This window comes from Lissotriton helveticus, chromosome 9, assembly GCF_964261635.1.
Source record: "Lissotriton helveticus chromosome 9, aLisHel1.1, whole genome shotgun sequence".
NCBI lineage: Eukaryota > Metazoa > Chordata > Amphibia > Caudata > Salamandridae > Lissotriton > Lissotriton helveticus.
Window position 1 is genome coordinate 960,236,142 of NC_136070.1, and position 22,551 is coordinate 960,258,692.

At 46.2% G+C, this 22,551-nt stretch overlaps 1 protein-coding gene across 4 annotated transcripts in view; it reads right to left on the minus strand.

The window, feature by feature from the left end:
* The window catches only part of LOC144782087 (RNA-binding protein 6-like), a 1,028,143-nt gene extending 1,007,451 nt beyond the window's left edge, over positions 1 to 20,692 (minus strand). For all 4 annotated transcript variants that reach the window (XM_078661245.1, XM_078661243.1, XM_078661244.1 and 1 more), the window contains exon 1: positions 20,558 to 20,692. The gene's annotated coding sequence lies outside the window, so the exon portion shown is untranslated. The remainder of the gene's footprint in view (positions 1 to 20,557) is intronic.
* Positions 20,693 to 22,551: the final 1,859 nt, after the last annotated feature.

The following is a 22,551-nucleotide window of genomic DNA, read 5'->3' on the forward strand; positions in this document are numbered from 1 at the left end:
CTGAGCTCCCAATGCAGAGGGAGGGTGCGGAGAGCATGTGCTTGATTCCGTGTGACTTTACCAGTGAATTCTATATTCAAATTTCCAGATGAGACTGGGGACGATGCAAGTAACAATGTCACTGGTGTTTATTAATTTTTTTTCCTGAGTTTTTTTTATATAGCGCGGACTGGACCGAAAGTATCAGAGCGCTTTACATGAGCACCAGTCGTGTTACAGACAGAACCTTGATTTTGTTGGGCACGGGGAGATTAACAAGAAGCAATAACACATGCTCAAAGGTAAAGACATTCCTGTATTCAGAGATACTAGCCCCACAGTCTGCTGCAATACCCCTGTCCTCCCCATGACCCTTTGCGCCTCTGAGCTCTTTGCCTGCCTACCGCCAACCAATCACAGAGCCGACTGGTGCATGCTCCAGGCGTGAAGGTAGCGTGGTTGCATGAAGCCCGGAGCACTGGCTCGCGTGCTTCACAGCGGCTGTGAAGAATTTTCTTCTCTGCTTGTTAAATAAACAAGCAGATAAGAAAAGTCTTCACAACAGCCTTGAAGCAGGCGAGCCAATCCGGGTGGGCCAGACAAAAAATCAACAAGCATTTACAATGCAATGGTTTTGCCTTTGTTAAAGTTAGAGCTATTGGCATTGCTCTTGACACTCTGAAGCTCCACTCTGAAGCTCCACTCTGCACTCTGAAGCTCCACTCTGCACTCTGAAGCTCCACTCTGAAGCTCCACTCTGAAGCTCCACTCTGAAGCTCCACTCTGAAGCTCCACTCTGAAGCTCCACTCTGAAGCTCCACTCTGAAGCTCCACTCTGAAGCTCCACTCTGAAGCTCCACTCTGAAGCTCCACTCTGAAGCTCCACTCTGAAGCTCCACTCTGAAGCTCCACTCTGAAGCTCCACTCTGAAGCTCCACTCTGAAGCTCCACTCTGAAGCTCCACTCTGAAGCTCCACTCTGCACTCTGAAGCTCCACTCTGAAGCTCCACTCTGCACTCTGAAGCTCCACTCTGAAGCTCCACTCTGCACTCTGAAGCTCCACTCTGAAGCTCCACTCTGGCTGAACATAACAGTCTGCAGTTTCACACGTTACATTTGTGTTAGCTGCATTACGTCATAATTTATTGTCAAAGGCTGGTTCAAATATGTTCTTTCAATGTTTCAAGCTGTTTTCAAGCGTTCACGCTTTATTACAAATCACAAAAAGATGTTAATATTTCACTTCTGTTCTTGGATTTTCGTCACAATATAAAACTCTGAATATAATCTTCACAAAAGTTATTTACAAAAGTTTAAGCTATTGCCATTACAAATTAAATACATTATTTAACAAATAATTTAACAAAAAAAATAAGCCATTGTTATTTGTAATATCAATACATCTAAATCACGTAAATAAAAAACATGTTGCATTACAAATGCTATAGGTGTCACATTTGCGAAAGTTATAACTATTGGCATTGTAAATGACAAAGCTATTAATTTAGCTTTTTTAACAAACACATAAATAAATAAAAATGCCATTTATAAGACCAATAGCTCAAACTTTCCTGATGCGAGACCTATTGCATTTCCAATGCTTGTTTTTGTTTCACTTTTACTTGCGGCGTTACACAGTGTCCTTGATAAGTCGGTAAGCACTATGTTTTTTGAGTCAGTCGATTTTGATTGACCGGCAGTCCTCAGCTAGTCATAAATCCATCATTTAGAGGCCAACCCTTCATTTGCAAATAGCCGTGCTATTCGAAGGTTTCTGACTACACAGTTAATCAAGTACTAAGGCATCTTTTCTTGACCTGGACTTTTCAGCGCTCAATATGGGGGAGTGTCACAGTGATCATCAATTGCCAGTGGCGCTTCTGTTTATTGAATGTGGCAGAGCAGCCCCGTCTGTGCTCTCCACGAAATAACTGAGCTGTCTGGAAGACTCAAGTAACCAAAATAGTCGCTTCTAACATTTTTTGTTTGCACAGGTCGTTATTTCATATCCGGACTGGGCCGACACGGCTGTTCAATCTTCTGAGGTCGATAAACTGAGTGCTGGTAATGTGCTGCTAATGTGTGCAGTTATTTTCCAACACTTAGAAAGGGACGAATTTGAGATTTTAGGTTCACAGATGCCAAGAAGGTTCAACGTGGAGGCATAATCGTAAGGTAGGTTCAACAACATTTTGCAGCCCACGCCGATCTGTCAGTCACGTTCAGCAATCATAGACACATTATACCCTGTGCGGCTCATCTGTGCGGTACACTGGTCATGCTTTCAGAATAAACAAGCATTTGCAATGCAGTAGGTCTCGCATTTGCTGGGTCTGAGCTCTTGGCATTGTAAATGACAATGCCTTTGTTTTTTTTTTTTAAATCTAAATAAAAGACATTGTAATTTACAATGCTAATAGCTTAACCTCTCGCAAATGCAGGACCTATTGCACTAAATGCTTGTCTTGTTTGCTCGCGGGCGCTGCGGGGGAGGGGCATTGCTGCTTAGTGCGATAAGTTTCACTTCCTGCTAGTTCACAGTTTCGGCATGTCGAGGGTCCGTGAGTGGAGCCGGATACGGAGGTAAGTGCGCCTGGTAAGACCGCAGCCAAGCGTCACTCCGCCTAATGCATATTTGCTATTATCACAGCCCTTCCCTCAAAATACACTTGCTTGAATCACTGTGCCAGCCATGGCTTTGTGCCGATACTAAGGATGTCTGTTGTTCTGCTGCTCTGTGAACGTTCCCATGAGAGGTCATGGGGTCATGGGTTATCAGCCGTTTACAAGTCACAGACTCCCATGGCTGGAAGCTTATGACCCAGCTTTACTTTAATATTCATGGCAGCCCTGGCAGCTTCTTTTCCCCTCCCTACCTCCTTTCGCTTTTCTTCTTGGTTCCGACAACTTCCGTTTTGTTTGTGTGAGTGGTAAGGGGGCGGAGGGCTTGGTTGAGGGCAAGTGTCTGTTACGGAGCTCTCGCCACGAAGCTCTGCCCCCTCCCCGGCTCCACTCCTCAAACGGTGATTTCAGATCTGTATGCAATATTAACAAAGCAACGCATGGCCGCCCGTGCTTTCCTCGTACTCACTAGTGTTAAGAGGCGGTGGCTTCCGAGTTTCGAACAGCACTTCGCGCTGCAGGAGGTCATTGACAGTCACTAGTCAGCCCACTACCGAGCAGACTGACCCGGACCCAGCCCAGTCCATCCAGGGCTTTCAGTGCCATTCATCACAGTGTCTCACCGGAAGGCGGGCATCAGAGAGAAGCGGGAGGGGGCGGGAAAGGGGGAGGAGAGACGCTGACGACGGCCGGCCGGAGCACGAAGGCGGGCACCAGGAAACAAGCGGGAGGGGGAGCAAGGGAGGTGCCGGCAATGCCGGAACAGAATCGGGGGCGTTCCCGGCGTCGCGTGACGTCGGCAAAAGCCAAAGAATGTCGGGAACGCCCCCGAATCTGGTCCGGCATTGACGGACAGGCCCCTCGTCCAATGGCTAGGCTCCATTTATGGAGCCAGCCAATGAATGACGAGGGCCGACCCAAAGCCACACTACAGATCTCATCAGGATTTCGCCTGCGCGAAAAAGATGCGCAGAGCGCATCTTTTCGCCAGGCAAAACCTAAAAAGGAGGCACCCTAGAAAGCTTATTTCCAATGGTAGGCCACCGTTTAGCATAAACGGTGACGCGAGCTAATGGAAATAAGGGGCGGGGCTTCAAGCCCTTTTCTAAAACCCCTCATTAGCAATAAATCTCCCCGAGCGAGCTGATCATCTGCGCAGCAACACTAGGCTAGACCTAAAAAGGGGACAGTTTTCACGGTAAAAATGTGGTGTTCACATTGCATTTTAAGCAGTTTCCTGTCACGGGCACTAGGTATAACCACACAAGTGAGGTACCATTTTTTATCGGGAGACTTAAAGGAACACAGAACTGTATAGCAACTGTTATTATCCATTGACTTTTTATGCATTTCTGCCTTCCAAATGTAAGAATGTGTAAAAGTCACTCTGAAAAATGTCCTATAATTCACATACTAGTATGGGTCCCCACAATTTCTTAGATGTGCAAAGATTTGCTGTTTCTAAACTCTAGATTTAGTTCCCATTTCAGAAATACATAGGTGTGTTTCATACCGATTTTTCACTGTTTATATTTTCCCAAATGAATTGCTATATGCCAGGTACACAATAAAAATCCATTGCAAGTTATTGGATCTGGGTTTGTCGGGTTCTTGGTGAACCTACAAGTCCTATATATCACCACAACCAGAAAGGTCCAGCGGATATAACGGTATATTGCTTTAAAAAATCTGTCATACTTAGAAAAAGTTACAAGTAAAAACGTTGGCACAAATGGCTGTTTTTAGGTCTCGCTGGTGTTAGCAGCGCATAGCGCTGCTCGAGCGAAAGACCTATTGTTGTGGGTTTGCCGGGAATGGCGCACAGGGGGTGGTTACGCGCTTTACCTCGGTGATTTCCTTGCCTGTACGCGCACGTCCAGGCCGGCGCCGTGCACATCCCGTCCCACACCCCCACCTCCCCTGCCGACACCCCTACTACAACTAAGCCCCACTTACCGCAACTCCGGACTTCAGCCGACACCGCGGGGCTCTCCCTCGGGCATGGGAGCCTCGCGTCATCACTGCTCTTCTCCTGGCCAGCCACTCCGTGGGCGTGAGCTTCCAGCAAGAAACGGAAGTCCCGCCCCACGGCAGTTTCGTCAAAGGAACGTCTTGTTTTTTTTTTTCACATTCCTGGGTTCTCTTGATTGACAAATTGAATTGATGCAGATTGTCTGCTGTTATTAAATAAAAAGAACAGTTACACGCAGAAACGGCAGCTAGTCTCTGCGTAAATCATCAATTTCTTAAAAACGGCTCCGGTTGCCCTCGCCAGTCTCAGTTAATCACCTGTAGCTGAATGCGAGCCCCAGATGGGAAGTAGGAAGTGCTCTGCGCGAGCTTCCTGTACGGACTCCGAGCTGATCCTTCTAGCTACCGCACGCGAGCGGTGACGTGCTCCCGGGGAGGGACCGGCAACATGCTCAGGCAGCAGCAGAGGCGGGAGATGTTCTGTCTGCTAGTGCCAGGGTGACTGGGAGCGAAGTCTTACACAGAAGCCCGAAGGAGCCCTGGAGCCTACGAGAAGGAGTAGAGCAGCGAAAAACACACCATGCCTGCGCCCCACCCTGTCTGGGCTCCCCGCCGTGGGTTGGTGAAATTCTGAGTCCACCAGGGGGGCTGCTGTAGAGCTCATAACTGGCAGGGAAGGACGTGGCTGATATTTTTAAGGTAAGCTGAAGAGGAACTGTGGTTTCCCCTCTGTTTGTTTACTTTGTGCGAGATTAATATGTTGCAACGGCATCCCCAGTGCTGATGACCAACAAAAAAAAAATCGAAGACATGAGAAACAGGAAGCTTATGTAGAATCAGAAGGCAGCAACATATGATTTGCATTTTGCATCAACAACAGCCTGTGTTTAGGCACTGCTTGTGAAGCTCGCACGAGACAGGCAGCCAAGCTGGTTTCCTTTGACTGGTGCAAACGCCTAAGAATACATTTGAAGAGGGAATGTATATATCGGTCTTTTAAATGTGCATTTAAAGCTCCTTTATAGGTAACGGCGTGGTCGGACGGGTTGTTTTACATATGAGGAACAGAAACAACATGGTCTCGCGTTGGTGTTTACATATGGTAGATATCGATTAACTGCTCCATGACGTCTATGCGTTTTTTTTAAAAGAAAAATATCGATCCGAGCGAATAGACTGTGCGCCGGCATTCTTAGCTGACAGCCCTGAGCCCTTGGCATCACAACAAACACACACTGGAGGCGTCCAGAGCATGCAATTCGCCTCTTACTGCCATACCTTCCCAAGCACGCCCTCTTCATTGACTTGGATCCTGTCCCAGATCACAAAGCAGTTTACAAACGATTCCCACACTACGGCTGGGAGAACTGTCCATTGTCTGGCACCATTGCAGCTCTTAGAAGCGGCCCACTCAATGCGCTGAAGCTGTAGCGCCCACCGCCGGGGCAGAGGGGCATGGTAAGTTTGGCTTAAGATGTTCAAAATGGAGCTTTGGCTTTTGCGGGGTATGTTGCTTAATTGTTAGTGGGGGGTAAATTGAAAGTAACCCGAAAAGTGATTTAAGCAGCATCATTGTTTACATGTGTGCAAAATAATTAAGGGCACAAATGTATTTAGCCATTGTGTAAATAAAAGGTCCCCTCTTTTTATTGTGGCTTATGTACAACCCGTACTACGCAGACGCCACTCATCTGTTCACCACACAGCCCTTGGACACATATGCACATTGTGCAGCCTCCTCTGGCCGGCTCTTTGTCTCATCTGCATACCACAAAAAATCTTCAGCTTTATCTACTTACCGCACAGCTTCTTACAGCTATCAGCATTGTCTGCACAGCCACCTTCGGCCTGGAGACTTTCCCCCCCCCCCCACCACATATACCTTTGACCCTTCTGCACTCCACCCAGCCATCTGGATCATGTGCACCCCACGCAGCCACTGTTCCACTCCTCTACACACCACACACATCCCTTTGACCATCTAAAAACATGACGCAAGTGTCACAATAAAAACAAGCATTTGCAATGTAATAAGTCTTGCGTTTAAGCTATTGACATTGCAAATAATGCCTTTTATTTTTGTTTTTGCTTTTAAAACAAATAAAAGGGATTGTCATTTACACCACCACATCATTCGGGGACACGACCCACTTTACCCTTCCACCGACTCAATTACAATAACTTTTAAATTTATTGTAGTCAGTCTTTCTGCCCCCCCTGGGGGGCAGATGGGGCAGTAGCCCCCCAATCTGCCCCCCCGGCAGGGTGGGGGCTGCCCGAAATGGGCGCACCAATGCCCCCACGGGTGGGGGCATTGCCGCCCATTACAGCCTTTCTGCCCCCCTGGGGGGCAAATGGGAGCAGTAGCCCCCAATTTGCCCCCCCCCGGGGGGCAGAAAGCCCGCTATGCACCAGGGATTTTTTTTTGTGCACTTTTTTTAGGGTGGGGGCTGCCCGACACGGGCACGCCAATGCCCCCACACCCCCATTACAGACTTTCTGCCCCCCCTGGGGGACAGATGGGGGCAGTAGCCCGAAATCTTCCCCCCAGGGCAGCAGAAAGCCGATTAGGCACGGATTTGTTTTTAGCAATATACCTACCTGTGGATTATGGGCCCTAGCGCAGCCGCCACATAGAGAAACCTAGCAAACCTGTACATTTTTTAAAACTAGACACAGGAAAATCCAGAATGGGGTGACTTGACAGGCTCAACAGGTTCTGTTACCCAGAATCCCTTGCAAACCTAAAAATGTGTCCAAAAAAGCAAATGTTCCTCACATTTCTGTGTTGGAAAGTTCTGGAATCTGCGTGAATCCACAAAATTCCACTCACTCCATAGTTTCCCAAAGCCTTCCGAGAAAAATGGTACCTCACTTGTGTGGGTAGGCCTAGTGCCCGTGACAGGAAAGGGCCAAAAACCTATTGAGGCGACATCAAAATTACCTAACGCAAAATAACCTGGTTTTGCAAGGGGGGTCCCATGAGTTTTTGGCCCCAGGCTTGGCGGCCATCCACAAATTTCTGAAAACTAGACATCCGGGGGAGTCCAGTGAAGTATGACTTGCGTGGGTCCCCTAACGTTTTCCTACCCAGAATCCCATGCCAACTCAAATTTAGCTGAAAAAAAATCACTTTTTTTCTCAAATTTCTGCGTGGCAAAGTTCTGGAATCTACATGGATCCACAAATTTCATCCCACCCAGCGTTCCCCCAGGTCTCCCGATAAAAATGATACCTCACTCGCGTTGGTGGGTCAAGGACCCGCAACAGGCAAGGGCCCAAAACCTAATGAGGCGACATCAAAATTACCTATCGCAAACGAACCTGGTTTTGCAAGGGGGTTCCCATGAGTTTTTGGCCCGGGGCTCGGCGGCCATGTAGGGAAACCTACCTAACCCATACATTTCTGGAAACTAGAGACCTGGGGGAGTCCAGCGAGGTATGGCTTGCGTGGGTCCCTCCTCATTCTCCTACCCAGAATCCACTGCAAACCTCAAATTTCGCACAAAAAAACACGCTTTTTTCTCACATTTCTGTGTGGTAAAGTTGTGGAATCTGCGTGGATCCTCAAATTTCCTCCCACCCAGCGTTCCCCCAGGTCTCCCAATAAAAATGGTCCTCACTTGCATGGGTAGGCATAGTGGCTGCAACAGGGAAAGGCCCAAATCGTACGGTGGAGACTTAAAAATTACCTTTAGCAAAACTACCTTACTTTTAGGGGGAGGGGGCACCTGAGTTTTTGGCCCGGGGCTCGGCGGCCATCTTTGGAAACTACCAAACCCAAACAGTTATGAAAACTAGACACCCTGGGGAGTCCAGGGAAGTATGGCATGCGTGGGTCCCCCAATGTTTTCCTACCCAGAATTCCCTGCAAACCTTAAATTTAAATTTAGGTTTAAAAAAAACACTTTTCCATACATTTTTGCGTGTAATCTCTGTGCCGGCACAAATGTCCTACCACCTAGCGTTCCCCTTGTTCTCCCGAGTAAAATGATACCTCACTTGTGCAAAAATAGGCTATGTCCCAGAAAAATGCCAAAACTGTGTGAAAAATGTTGGTTCTCTGACAAAAGACTGTCCTTCCCTAAAAGCTGGGAAAATGCTGATTTCAGCCCCAGAACCCTTTTTGGATAACATTTGCAGGTAAAAACCCAGAGGCTTTCATTTGCAACCCGTTTTTCAATTTTTCTGAAAAAAACAAACATTTTAATGTATTTTGCTTAATTTCTGGGACCCCTCCAAGGGAATCCACAAACCCTGGGCACCTTTAGAATCCACATGATGTTGGAAGAAAAGGACGCAAATTTAGCGTGGATACCTTATGTGGTCAAAAAGTTACAGGGGCATAAGTGCGCACTACCCCAAATCGCCAAAAAGTGGCTTAGCACAGGAGGGGAAAAGGCCTAGCAGCGAAGGGGTTAAACATATCAGCCTTGTCTAAATGATTCAAAGATTGGCTGTTGTAGGCGCACCTCTTATTAAATGAAAAGGCTGGGCTCGTGCAAGCTCCTGAAGCGCTGAAATGAAACCTTCCGTGTATCACGTATCTTCGCCGGTGATCAAAATAGATTTTTTTATCTTGATGTTTCATTAAATGTATATTTTTTTAATTATTGTTTCTTAGTATTACTTATGGAGGTGTTCCAAATATAGAATTTATTTGTATGAAGGAATTGTGAGTGTATGGAGTAAACGGAAGTTGGCGTGTCCAAAGGGAGACTTTTTTATTTAATTGTTAAGGATCCGCCGGTTACATTTATACATTAAATATGGACTGGTTATTCACAGCACATTTATAGGATATTAGTAACTGTATTGGTGTTCATGTTTTTTTCATGTTTTTCATATAGGTCACATTTATGTGTATTTGTTGTAATGTCAAAGGTGTTATGTCAATAAGTATGGCATACTGCAGAAGGTGTCGTCTATATCATGACATTAATGAATGTTTTTTATTTATATGTGTAAAAATAAGTTGCAAATGATCTGAAATAAATTACATGAACTTAGAATAGTTTTCTAAGCGCATTTACAAGTAGTTTGAAATAACCTGTTCAGTCATTATTTTGTTGTACAATATTGGTGTGGTCCAGGCCAGATGGTGATAGGACCCAAGTCTTTCCTGTTTTCCCTGCCATCTATGCTCTGGCACTCCTGTGCAGGTATGTACACCTTCGGATATTGTACTGGCAGTGCATCACCGATAGCCGAATCAGAAAGACCCTCTCACTATACACTAAATTAGATTGGTGAACAATAAATCCTACACAAATAAGCTTCTCCTGAAATGTTGAAGAGCCCTGGAAAGGTGCTTAAGGAAATCAGACCTCCCCATAGACCTCACAACATGCTCGATTTATGATTAGAACAGAATCCCATTCCAAATGTTCCTTAATAGTCAGACTTTATCATGCAAGGACTATTCAAGAGACTACAACAGCACCCTTCAAACCAGACTCATCCACTGTGGCCATTTCTTGTGATTGTGCACCGGCTGCATGCTTTCTCTGAGAAAAAGGAGAAAGGCTTGGGCCTGAGAACTCACACCTGTGACAGGTTGATCCAACTTCATTGAAGTACAATTACCTCTCGAAAAGAAACGGGCAATGACGAAGCCACCAAACTGTGCCAAACCTGCTGCTTTGCCAAGTAACAGTTTAACAATAACTCACTTAAAGCCCAAAAATGCTCTCCAGAATTTACTGAAAACCACCTTTACAGCCCTTCTACTGAAGAACCCCAGTGCTGATGTAGAAGACAAGGTCCTGTACATTGCACTGTATACCATTTGGGGTGTAGATAAACTAATCACTGCGCTGCTTCAATTCACATGCACGCTATATGATACTATGCCACTGACTTCTAGTCCTGCCTTCCATAATGCGATCGGAGAACAGGGTTACAGACAGTCTCTGTGGCATAATTTGTTAGTGCTTTCGGCTACAACTGGGAAATTGATTGTTCGAGCCTCCACAGGTACCTTAAGGTCAGACAGAAACGTATATCAAAGTTACATTTAAGACAACTCCTCCCTACTCTTACGGCAGAGAGAAATACGAAAGTAAAAATTTCTTCAATAGGAAGAATTCTCGTATTTATTGTGATTATGCACAAAACATTGAGGTGGGGTGACCGCTCCTGGATGCAATAGGAGGCAGAGAGACAGCATGTCCCATTGTTGAGATTTAACTGTATTGCTACACCAGCACTATTGATGCACACTACGATATTAGCATGCATCACTTGCAAAGCGCAATCACACTGGCTATCCCGCGTCTGCGCCAGACCCCCTAGGCACCCACCGCTATCCAGGATGCAGCGAGCCATTAGTCCAACCAACGGCCACCATGACCGACAACCTTTCCGGGAGCTTCCCTCCACACACTGGATTGGAATGTTAATGGGTTCCTAGACAGAGTTAAAAGAACATCTGCCCTGCGCTATGCCCAACGTCTATACATTGATGTACTCCTGCTCCAAGAGACCCATCTGGTGGGGAACCACTGCCCCATCCTAGCACGCTACGGGTACGATAGAATATGGCACTCAGGGTTACCCGGGGCGTGGCGATCCTTCTGGGGCGTATTCTCCCCGTTGTGCTCACGCAGACCACTTGTAACCCCTCAGAGAGTATATGTGGCTCTCTGCGGGGCACTGGGCGGAAATCTCCTTAATCTTGTGTCAATCTACTCGCCCCCATCGATGCTCACAACGACCAAGGAGCACTCCCACTGATCTTCTCACCTCCCTGCCTCTGGGTACCACAAAAGTTGGGGCGGACTAACGCAGTTTCCAACCCACACCTCGACACTGCAGGCCCACTTCTAGAATTACTCACAATATTAAACAGTACTAAATAATTACTTATTGTTGTTTGTATACATTGGACATTTCAAGAAAGAACACTTTGTATGAATAAATCAACAAACAAGTTAAGAGTGCCGAGGTTATATCTATATATTGTATAAATACTGGGTTTGTGAAAACCGCAGTAAGTAGACACCTGAGGTAGTGAGGTGTTTGTGTCTCACCTCGAAAAGCACCAATATTACATAACAAGCATTAAGCGACACTAGGAATGATGTGCTACCATTGAAACCACCACTGCAATTTGTATATTGCGGTTTCCAACCCACACCTCGACACTTCAGGCCCACCACCCACCTCTAGAATTACTCAGACCAAGCAATTAACCCCATGGCTGCTCAGCATATTCCCCTGCTGTGCTGAGAAATCGGAAATCCCACACAACATGACGAGCTGGGCTCGTCATGAGCGTGCGAGGAGGCTACTTCATGACGAGCCCAGCTCGTCATGAGTGTGGAAGGGGTTAATGAATTGGGCCGACTCCTTGGGCCTGTGCGATGTGTGGCGAATCTGGCACCCTCAAACCAGACAGTTCACTCACACATCTGTGGCACATCACACTCAGGCGCGCATAGATGCTATATTCGTCCCATCCACTGATTGCCAAACGATCCAAGACATCTGTATACTTCCTATCGGTATCTCCGACCACTCACCACTATTTCTCATTACCGGGGCCCCTCCCCCCTCGACACGTCTAACCTGGCGGATGAACGCCTGGTTCCCCAGGAGAGAGAATTTAGAAAGGTGAGGGTAAAACTCCAACAATACTTCCTGGCCAGTGGCTCTGTTCCTTCTCCAGGTGTCATCTGGGAAGCCAGCAAAGCTACCATCCGGGGCTTCGCCAAGGGCCCACTCAAACATCAGCAGCAAGCCTAAGTACACCAGATCACCCTGCGCAAGCGTTGCGCTTAGAGCAATACCCCCCTGATCTCAGAAACGCCACCCAAGAGAGACAACTTGCTTGCCTTCGGGATAAAATCAAACATCTGTCACTGGAAGCCGCCAGGCTCCTCTGGAGATCCTCCATGGTTATGGTGTACGGATGGGGCGACAAGAACAGGAAGATCCTCCACAGACTAGCTACATACCCAAGGGCCAACCACATTATCCACGAAATTGTCGACCTGGATGGGCTAGCACACCGTTCTCCTTTGGCAATGGCCCGTGCATTTGCCTCCTACTACCACACGCTCTACTCGGCACGGGGCCCTGAAATGTCTCTCTCAGACTAGCTGAGCGATGGCTGTACCCGCCTCAGCACCGCTTAATCAGATGACTTGGACCTCCCTATCTACCACGTAGAAATTAATGAAGCGATAACACCTCATTGGGCAAAACCCCTAGCCCGGACGGGCTCCCGCAGAATTATTCTGCTGCATATCGTGAAACTCTTGTCCCACACATCACCCATCTCTTCGAAGAGGCCCTAGAAAAAGGCTCCTTTCCGACCGAGGCTGACATGGCCGCCATTGTTGTTCTCCCTAAAACACAACCCCCATCCCCCCAGTGCACGGACTACCGCCCAATTTCTCTCAAAAACGGAGGTTAAAATATTCAGCATAATGCTCGCATCAACACCCTGACCAGTGCAGGTTCATGCACCTGCGAGGGACTAGACATTGTCTCTGTCGTCTCCATTTGGCCTAGGCACACCGCCACTTGCTCACCCCCTACCTGGCACTCCTAGTTGATGTTGAGAAGGTCTTTAATTCGGTGGACTGGCAATACCTGGGTGAAGTGCTGGATAAGATGGGGGTTGGCCCCCACTTTCGCAACCTGGTAAAGATTCTTTACACTCAGCCCCAAGCACGGGTGCTAGTCAACAGGGCATTATCAGAGGCCTTCCCCATTCGCAGAGGGACGAGGCAGGGGTGCCCCCTCTCGCCCCTCCTCTTCGCTTTGGCGATGGAGCGCCTCGCGATCCCGATTCATTCGGAAGACTGTATACGGGAATGGGAATGGCCCAACTCTGAGGCGGACAAAAGTGCCCTTTATGCGGACGATGTCTTCATTTTTCTAGCGGAGCCTGCTAAGTCAGGCCCTCACTGTCTCCAGGTCTTACACTCCTTCGGGCAGGCCTCCGGCCTACGACTTAACCCCAGTAAGTCAGTCCTGTTCCCCCTGCATATGGCATGGGACGGCTACGACTGGCAATCCACATTACCCCTCAGCGACAATCATTTAAATACTTAATGATCTGGGTCGCCATGCTCCCCGACCTCGGCTGGTCCCTCAACATCATCCCCCTGGTAAAAAAGGCAAAGGAAGACTTTCACAAGAGGCAAACGCTCCCCCTAAATCCCCCGGGGAGGGTGGCCCTGTTTAAAATGATGATTCTCCCCCAGATTCCTCTACGTACTCCAGAACACTCCCTTTTGCATTCCACTGACCTGGTTCCGGGAACTAGACAGTGTGGCTACCAAGTTCCTCTAGGGAGGTCGGAGACCCTGTATAGCTCTGATCCACTGCCGAGTCCCACCCTTTGACGGGGGGCATGAAGATGACCAACTTATACTTGTATTACTTGGCCATCCGCCTCCTCACTATCCATGACTGGTTCAATGGGGGACCGCCCGACCCGGCCTATAAGCTGGAGATGGGCGAGCTGGGCCTGCCAAAAATTCTATCCATAATGTACTGGAGTCCATACCTTCCACTCTGCCAGAGATGACACGCACTGCCCTTCTGCCTGGCAGGCATCACTGTGTCATACTTAATGGACACATAAGCTAACTCAATATCCACCTATCTGGCATGGTACTTGGCTCCGTGAGGTTAGTGGGCTGAAGGGATTCCGCTTTTGGGACCTTATAGGGATCTCACAACTTGGGAGATGTGTGAGCTATTGGCCACATGCGCTCCTACCAGGAACTTCAATCCAGGTAACTCCTACACCCAGCACAATTTTATAAGTACCTGCAACTGCAGCACGGCTTTCAATCAAACATATCGGACGACACAGCAGTTCCAGAATACAACCCTCCAGAAGCACAAATTATGATGGGTGACTTGGGGAAGGTGGGCATCTCCCACATCTATCGTACACTAATCAACAACACTCCAACCACACCAGACCGACTGAGGCATGGGTGGGTCCACTGGAGGAGGAGGACTGGACTCATGGCGGCTAAGATGGTCACTGCATCAGCTAGACTCCGCGTGATTCAACTGTACTACTTGCATGGCAACTATTTAACTCCTGAACGTCTTTACAAGGCTGGCCTGTACACAACTGCCTCCTGTACACGCTGCGGCCAGGACCCCGCTGATTTTTTCCATATGGTATGGGCATGTCCCCAGCTGGCACATTTCTGGGAAGCATTGAGGAAGAGCTTACAGAAGTCTTCGGGTTGGAAGTTCCCCATGACCCGCGACACACACTCATGGAAATTACGGATGGGCTGGACGGGTCCAGAAACAAGAAGTTGTTTTTTAACACGGCTATGGTCGTAGCTAAGCGTGACATAGCAGCCACCTGGAAACGTCCAGTTCCACCAAGCCTCGAGAAGTGGCGGAAGGGGGTGGACTGGTATGCTACCTAGGAAAAACATATGTATGAAGCACAGGGATATCCGAAAAAATGCCACAGGGTGTGGGGCAAATGGCTGGGTATTGTGGCTTAATTCTGAATCGCCCGCTAAATGTTTATATTAAGTTGAATTCAGTGGGGTCTGGAGATATGAGATCATTCATCCAACTGACTGGGAATTTTCATTTCTATTATAATGTGCTTGATCTGCTGGTCTTTGTTCTCTTGGGAAAAATCAATAAAATTGTTTATCAAAAAAAATGTGATCCAAAAAATTGGGGGGGGCGACAATAAATGAAGAAGGGAGTGGAAATGAGGCAAGCGCTGCCTAGGCGAGACATAAAAAGGCAAAATAACCTGAAAAAATTAATGAGGGAAGAATATGAAATGAAAGGAATAATAAAAAGCAGAAACTGGTAAACCATATTTGCCACTCAAGCAGACAGGTAGATGTACACAAAGTAAGACCCAATCACTGAAGCGGGCTGACAATCGGCTGTATGATGTAGTGGATATAACAATATGAATGATTCTTGAATGAACCATTACCATTTTTATAATTATTTTTTAGGCGAATAGGAGACTAGATAAACAATCAAGTGAAGCTCTAGATCTGGCTCTAAACCAGACCTATAAAAAAAGGGGGGGCAAATGCTGCCAGAAGAAAGCTTAAAATTAACAGAAGGGACCACTGAAGAATTACTCTTTGTTGTTAATTATTTGATTTCAATTTTATATAGCATGACATCTGTCTATGGGTATCTTGGAGCTGCCTTTATCAAGGAGACAACATAAGAATTACAGGGAAAGAGTTAAGAGCCAAGTCTTCAGCGATTTCCTGAAAGTGAGAGGAGTGACTTGGTTCCTCAAAGGCATTTCGTTCCCTAGCTTATATACCAGGATCCTTCCCCCATGCACACTTGCCTAATAACTGGGACCTGTACCTTATTATCTGAAGCTGAACGTAACACTCTTGTTGATATGTACCAAGAGACTGTGTTTTTGAAAAACTCCTGGCCCTACTGATGGAGAGTTCTATGTATCAGGCAGAGAGGCTTTAAAGCCACCCTCTTTTTGATAGGGAGCCAGTGCAGGTTTTGCCTGGCTTTAGAGACGTGATCAAATGTTTTTTTACTTAGTAAGAGCACGGACCGTGGCGTTTTGCAGCCTCCGCAGTCTTATTAGGACACCTTGCTGAGCTCCCACCTACATGGTGCTGCAATAGTCCAGTGATCCTCAAAGTACGTCTTGGGGGGCGCTTGTAGCCCTCTTGGCTATTAAATGCAGCCCCCCTGGTGAACAGCAGCACCAGCTGCTGTTTAGTTGCTGAGCACTAACACATAGAATTTTTTTTTAATAAATGAACAAGCATTTATTAACCTGCAAATAAATGCTTGCTTGTTTATTTAACATGTTTTAGACCTCCTTACACAATCCCTGACCCACCCAGACCCCCTACCACCACACTGCTGGCATAAGCTCAGCCCTCAGGCACACCACAGACTGCACTCTGTGCCCCCTGGGCAAATGTTTACGAGTACCCATTCAATAGTATAACCTTGAAAGGACTAGAGCAATGACCACTGATTTTTGGAGCTCAGTCTGTAAGAAAGGGAGGCCTTTCTTGAGAATTTTTAAGACTAGAAAGCAGGATGAGGTAAGGTGATTTGTCTGGTCCCTAAAGTAAGGTTGGAGTGAAAATAAGAGGCCTAGGTTCCTAACTTTTGGGACTGGGTCTGGCAGGGATCCTAAGGACTGTGGCCACCAGGCTCAATTCAAAAAAGAGGAATCTCGTCTGCATAGAAGAACCTTTGTTTTATCGGAGTTAATCTTCCGAGTCTGGGAGCTCATCCAGTCTATTGTTGCAACCATACATGCATTAAACCTAGCAGAGACTTCATCCATGTTATCTTCAACAGGGATCACAATGTGGATGTCATCTGCGTAGAATACTGTGGAAAAGCAAAAGGATTTAATCAACATAATCAGGGGAGAAATACATATGTTAAAAAGTGTCTGACTCAGAAGATCCTTGAGGAACACAGCACGGTGATATAAAAGGTTCTGAAGTATGCGTCTCAAGGCTAAAGGATCGCACTTTATTGTCTGAAATGGAGGATAACAAGCTATGTACTGGACCGCAGACACCCAAGTCAAGTAATCTTTACTTTAGATTATCGTGACAGACTGTATCAAAGACCGTGGTTAGGTCCAACAGGACCACCACTGCCTTTCCTCCACGGTCCAGGACATTCCAGTACTATATCCTTTCCTGAAAACAAATTGACAGGGGTCTAGTATGCAATTCTGATCCAAGTAGTTGGTGAGAGCAATATTAAGATGTTTCAACATTTTGGTTAAAAAAGGGAGCCTGGCAATAGGACGATCGTTATTTTCCTCCAAAGGGTCAAGTATGGTTTTTTTCAGAAGGGGCCGAATAGGGTTCAATATAATCACCTATTTCCTAGAAAATTCTAGCAGGGCAGAGATCTGTAGGGGCACCTGACTTGATGCAGCTTAGGAGACTAGTCGAACTTTTACACACCTTCCAGACTCTAGTATGCGAGGTCTCATGCTGACTCTAAAAACTTTAATTCTTTTTATTAATGTATAGTACAAGTGAACATAGTCAGTATCGAGACAACATAGCTGCACCAATGGTCCCTGACCGGTGTAGGTCGAGCGGGGGGGGGGGGATTTTACTGTATTTTATTTGAACCAAACTGCCTTTTTTATACTGTAATGATTTTAAGTAATCGCACAGTTCATTAATAAACCATTGCTCCTACTAGTCAAGCTATCATTGGAAATTAGTTGAACACAGGATATTCCACATCAAAAGGAACTGCATGTGTTGTGTCATGTGAGTGGTGTCCTGGTAAACTGACTCTTTGTTCTTGAAAAAGTTAACACGGTTTTCACACATCTCCTGGGTTGGAGAGATCGATAACGGGGGGGGGGGGGGGGGGGTGATCATTTATGAACATTTTGGAACAGCTCCCTAGATCAATTTGCTGAAGCCCCGAGGGGGATGTCTACATCAGATCTTACACCAGCTAAAACAATGCTCAATCTCGTAGAGAGGTTTATAAAGCAGATTACAGTGAATGAGGAAGGAAGTGGATGGGGAATTTCATGAAGGTACTAAATGACTTAGAATTGATTTGCTGTTGGTGGATGAGCGATGGTTTGGATGGGGAAAATGATGAGGGTATTATGCAAAGAAGCAATTAAGTTGTCTTGATTTTTGCTAATAACGAGTTAAAGTCAAAAGATTTATGGGGAATACAAAACATTGGTCAGTTGTGACTAAATAAGCGAGATTAAAGAGTTGGAAGAGCAGGTATTATTTTTGGTGAGAGTTTTGAAGTAGAGATTGTATCCACAGTTTGAGTTATCTTTACATAGCCAGAGCAGGGGTCGGATATACACAGGGTCTATAGAATAGTGTGATTAGGTTGCTGCAGAGTTTAAATCATAATGATGGATTTATGATAGTTGCTGCATAGTACTTCATCTGCTGCACAATTTGCTAATTTTAGCAAACCATGATCGCTATCTTAAAATTAGTTACTCAAAAAAACTCCATATTGTGCGGCACAGTGTCCGACCGACTGCTGTTTTCGGGGGGGGGGGGGGGTGACGCAGCTGCCAGAGCTGCCCACTCAGGAGCTGGGTGTCCGGGGTCAAATGTAAATGTATTGCGACTTATATAGCGCACGTATCACCCGAAGGCATCAAGGCGCTTGCTTAGGGAACCCGTCCTGGTATTCCCCTGTGAGATACCCCGGCAGGGTATCCACAAGGTGAAAGCCAGGCATCCCGCCGCGAGGGGCCGTAGTGGAGATTAAGCAAGCTATTGCCCAGAGTCGCAGAGTGTGACCCCGTGAGTCGAGTAGGCACCGGAGCGAGAATTGTCGAGTCCGTGGAATTTTTGAGCCTGAGACCCGCCGAGGCGGGGAATCGAACCCTGGTCCACGGCCGATCTCAGCTTCCGGGTCTGCCGCCTCTAACCACTGAGCCACGCTTCTCCACATAAAATCAAATCTCAGGGGAACATCCTGTGATTCTGGGCAAATCCCCTAATGTCCCTGTGACCATGAACAGCGACTGCTCACGGGTGATAACCTGCGTTATATAACTCTACAGTGTAATTGGTAGGTGAGGTCCTGGTGTGTTTATCCCGGCTGGCTATTATCTAGTGGCATTCAACTGTTGGGTGTGTCTACTGATACACCTTCTTCTGTTGGTGGGTTACATGGCTTTACTAGGCATTTCAAAATTGGAGCGGTACATTATAATTTCGCTGCTGGAGTCTACTTGGCGAGTGTTCACTTCAGCCGTTTATCATGGTAAGAGGGAACCTTCTAGGCCCCGACAAACCAATAAAGCGTAGTCCAGGTTTATGTCTTTCAGTGAGATATACACACACATATATATATATATATATAGTTTCAAGTTTTTATTTATTTATGTTTTGGAACTCTAGACAGAGGTCCACATAAAATCTTCCAACATCAACATTTAAATCATTATGAACAAGTTACGAAAGAACACATCTAGTATAAATTCAAAAATCTTTTTAAAAAGTTAAAAATTATACAGCAGAACCTCTCATTTGGCGGATTATAAATGGCATCAAGAAAAGCAGAAGAGGGAAGAATATTTAGTTTTAGACAAGTAGGTCTCAACCATTTTAAACGATAATTTTTTAAGGCATATATATATATATATATATATATATATATATATATATATATATATATATATATATATATATGTTATCTTTACGTAAGCCCATTTAAATGTGAACGTTTGCTCAGAACGGCTGTGTACTATACAAACCAAAAATAAATCTACTTTGATCCGTATCTGCCTCATACACTGCTTGACTTCCGCAAATGGGCCGTAAAACTTACTATTCCCCTTGAAATTGTCAAGAAAGTTTACAGTCACTGCACAGAATTATTTTCCATACCAGACCATCACCAGAAAATAGATGCTTCAGCCGCCTTATCCAATTGCTATACTTTAAGTAAAGATGAGGAACAACACGGCGGTATAAGTGATTTGGAAATTAAGATTTATTTGGTGATAACGGCAAGCAAGTACGTGCAATAAGACAATGAAGCATGCATGCAAAGGGACAAGGGGGTGGGCGTTCTGATGGACTTGAAACAAAGCAGTTATTACAGGTGAACCGAGACGGGGCACAGGAAAGGTGCCCAGTACACATCAAACACCTTTCAAACGGAGCAACAGTGCGAAATAGCTAACGACCCCCCCCCCCCCGTACAGCATTCACTACATATAGCACCAAGCCCGCTGGAGCATATCTCCTCGGGCGCAAACAACATACCGGAGAACTGGGTGCAAGGCCTATCTCCCCTCCTCTATCAAAATACGAAAAGAGTCACTAAAATGCGCAGTGAGGCCGCGGCCCTCTAGGAAGAACGGCGAAGACTGATGAGACCGGGCCCCTATCAAGATAGCAAGAGTGCCTTCTGGGGGCGCACGGACGAAGAAAGAAGCAAACGTTAAATGCAGAACAGGACACACAGTGGTAGAGGCAAAAAGGACTCTGACCTGATTGAGCCTACGAACGACGACTCCGCCACAGCCGAACCCCAGCCTCGCGAGCCTACAGGAACTTCCGGTGACGCAGTTGGCGTCGCACAAAGCGCGCCGGAAGAGGCTGAACTACAAGTTCCAGGAAGCGCCACCGAAGGATTTGGCGCTGCCCACCATCTACTGAACACATTGAAGTGACAGAAGAGGCGTGCGGGCGATATATGACGGGAAATGCTGTTCATTGTCTGTATGGACTGACTTATAAAATACCATGTATACACGAATCTTCACCGAAGTCTTTCCATTCAGCCACAAGGCCACCATAACTGAAAATATAGCCCCATCACCAGGAATGACTCATAGAGGACATTGTGTTTATCGGTTGGTTTTCAAAGGAGAGTGAGGTCTAATGCAACTGAGTATTCCTATTAGGTAATGTAAAACATGTTTAGGAGATGGATACGGGTCTGCAAATAGTGGAGGAAAGTGTACGGAGGCAAGTTGCATTTAAGGAATGAGGGTATCGATAAAAAATAGTTTTCACCCGCCAAATAAGGGTGAGTAGGATAAGTACATGGTAATATTCTGCACAGACGTTTGGTTACAGCGCAGACAAAAGTTTACAAAAAACGATAAGATTTTCAGATGCACTTTTATTCACATCTTTTCACTCCCATGCATACAGCATCCTCTGAGCCACCCAGCTCAGAACGTTCCCCAACCCAACCAGGACAAGGAACCTAACGGGAGGGAAGCGGACGAGGAAAACAAGGATATAAACACACTGATGCAAGTGTTGAATCGTCCCGAGCACGCATAAAAAGTGGCCCTCATTTGCATACTGCAGTTCCACAAACCGCTGCATTGGCGAACTTTAAAGAATAAATGGGAGGGGGGTCTCTGACAGAGACTTTTTTTCTTAACTTTACGTAGATAAAAAAAAAAAATGCAAGGATTAGTTCACACTGGTAAAACACACCTGAAAACAAATGAGGCCACTTTTGCTCAGGCTCCCTACCCCTCTTAATATGGATATATTAAAAAGGGAGTGACACCTGTGCTCGTTGAGAAAAGGGAGGTATTGGACATCGATCTGCTTCCAGAAAGGACCCTCAGGCACCCGCTGGCAGCATCCGACCAACACAGACATTGCCCTAATTGGCCCCAGGCTGCTCAAAAAAGCAGCCCACAGCTGGAACTCAGATACCAGCCCCTCAGCCTTTGACTGAGTGCCTGCCTTACCAATCCAGCCCTGATTGATGCTCATTAGGGGAGAGGAGTTGGCCTAACAGCTAGGGCAGTTACCTCGAATCTGGGGAACTGGGTTTGAGTCTCTGCAATGACGCTGAACATCCTGCGATTCTGGGCAAATCGCTTAATCTCCCTGTGCCTAACAAAAATGTATATGTCATCATGTAATGCAACTTGTGCTTTGTAAAGTGCTCTGATACCCGATTCGGGTAAAGTTCGCGTTATATAAAACTCTGTTAGAATTTTTTTTTTTTTTAAATATAACCCATCTTTCTCGTTAAATGAAAAAAAATGAAACAAATTAATCATCAAACAAGGCTGAAATGCCTTTATTGTTTGATTAATTAAAAAAACTATTTATTGTATACAAAAAGTTAAAAAGGCAAATCCTTAATACAACATAAATAAAAAACTGTGGTATTCTTGCTAAAAGTTCGTTGGGGCGGGATGTCCCTGGTGATTAAATGATCGTGATTGTCCGAGTTTCTGGTATGTCTGATGCGAAGTGTAAGCTGGCTGGGGAAGTGTCAGCATTGTTGAAGGCGGACAGAAAACGACCAGACGTTAACATTCTAAAAGGTGTAGTAAAGTTGGATAAAACAGTAGAGACTTTGCAGCGTTTTAAGAATCAGTTCAGAGTGTTCAAGAGTTCATTGGCGGCACCGGTGACTTCATAGATGTACAGGTTGTATTGGGGGAATTAAATCTTGAATAAGTGTGGAATCTTCAAAAGCTCTGGGGGGGCGTGGCTACGAGCC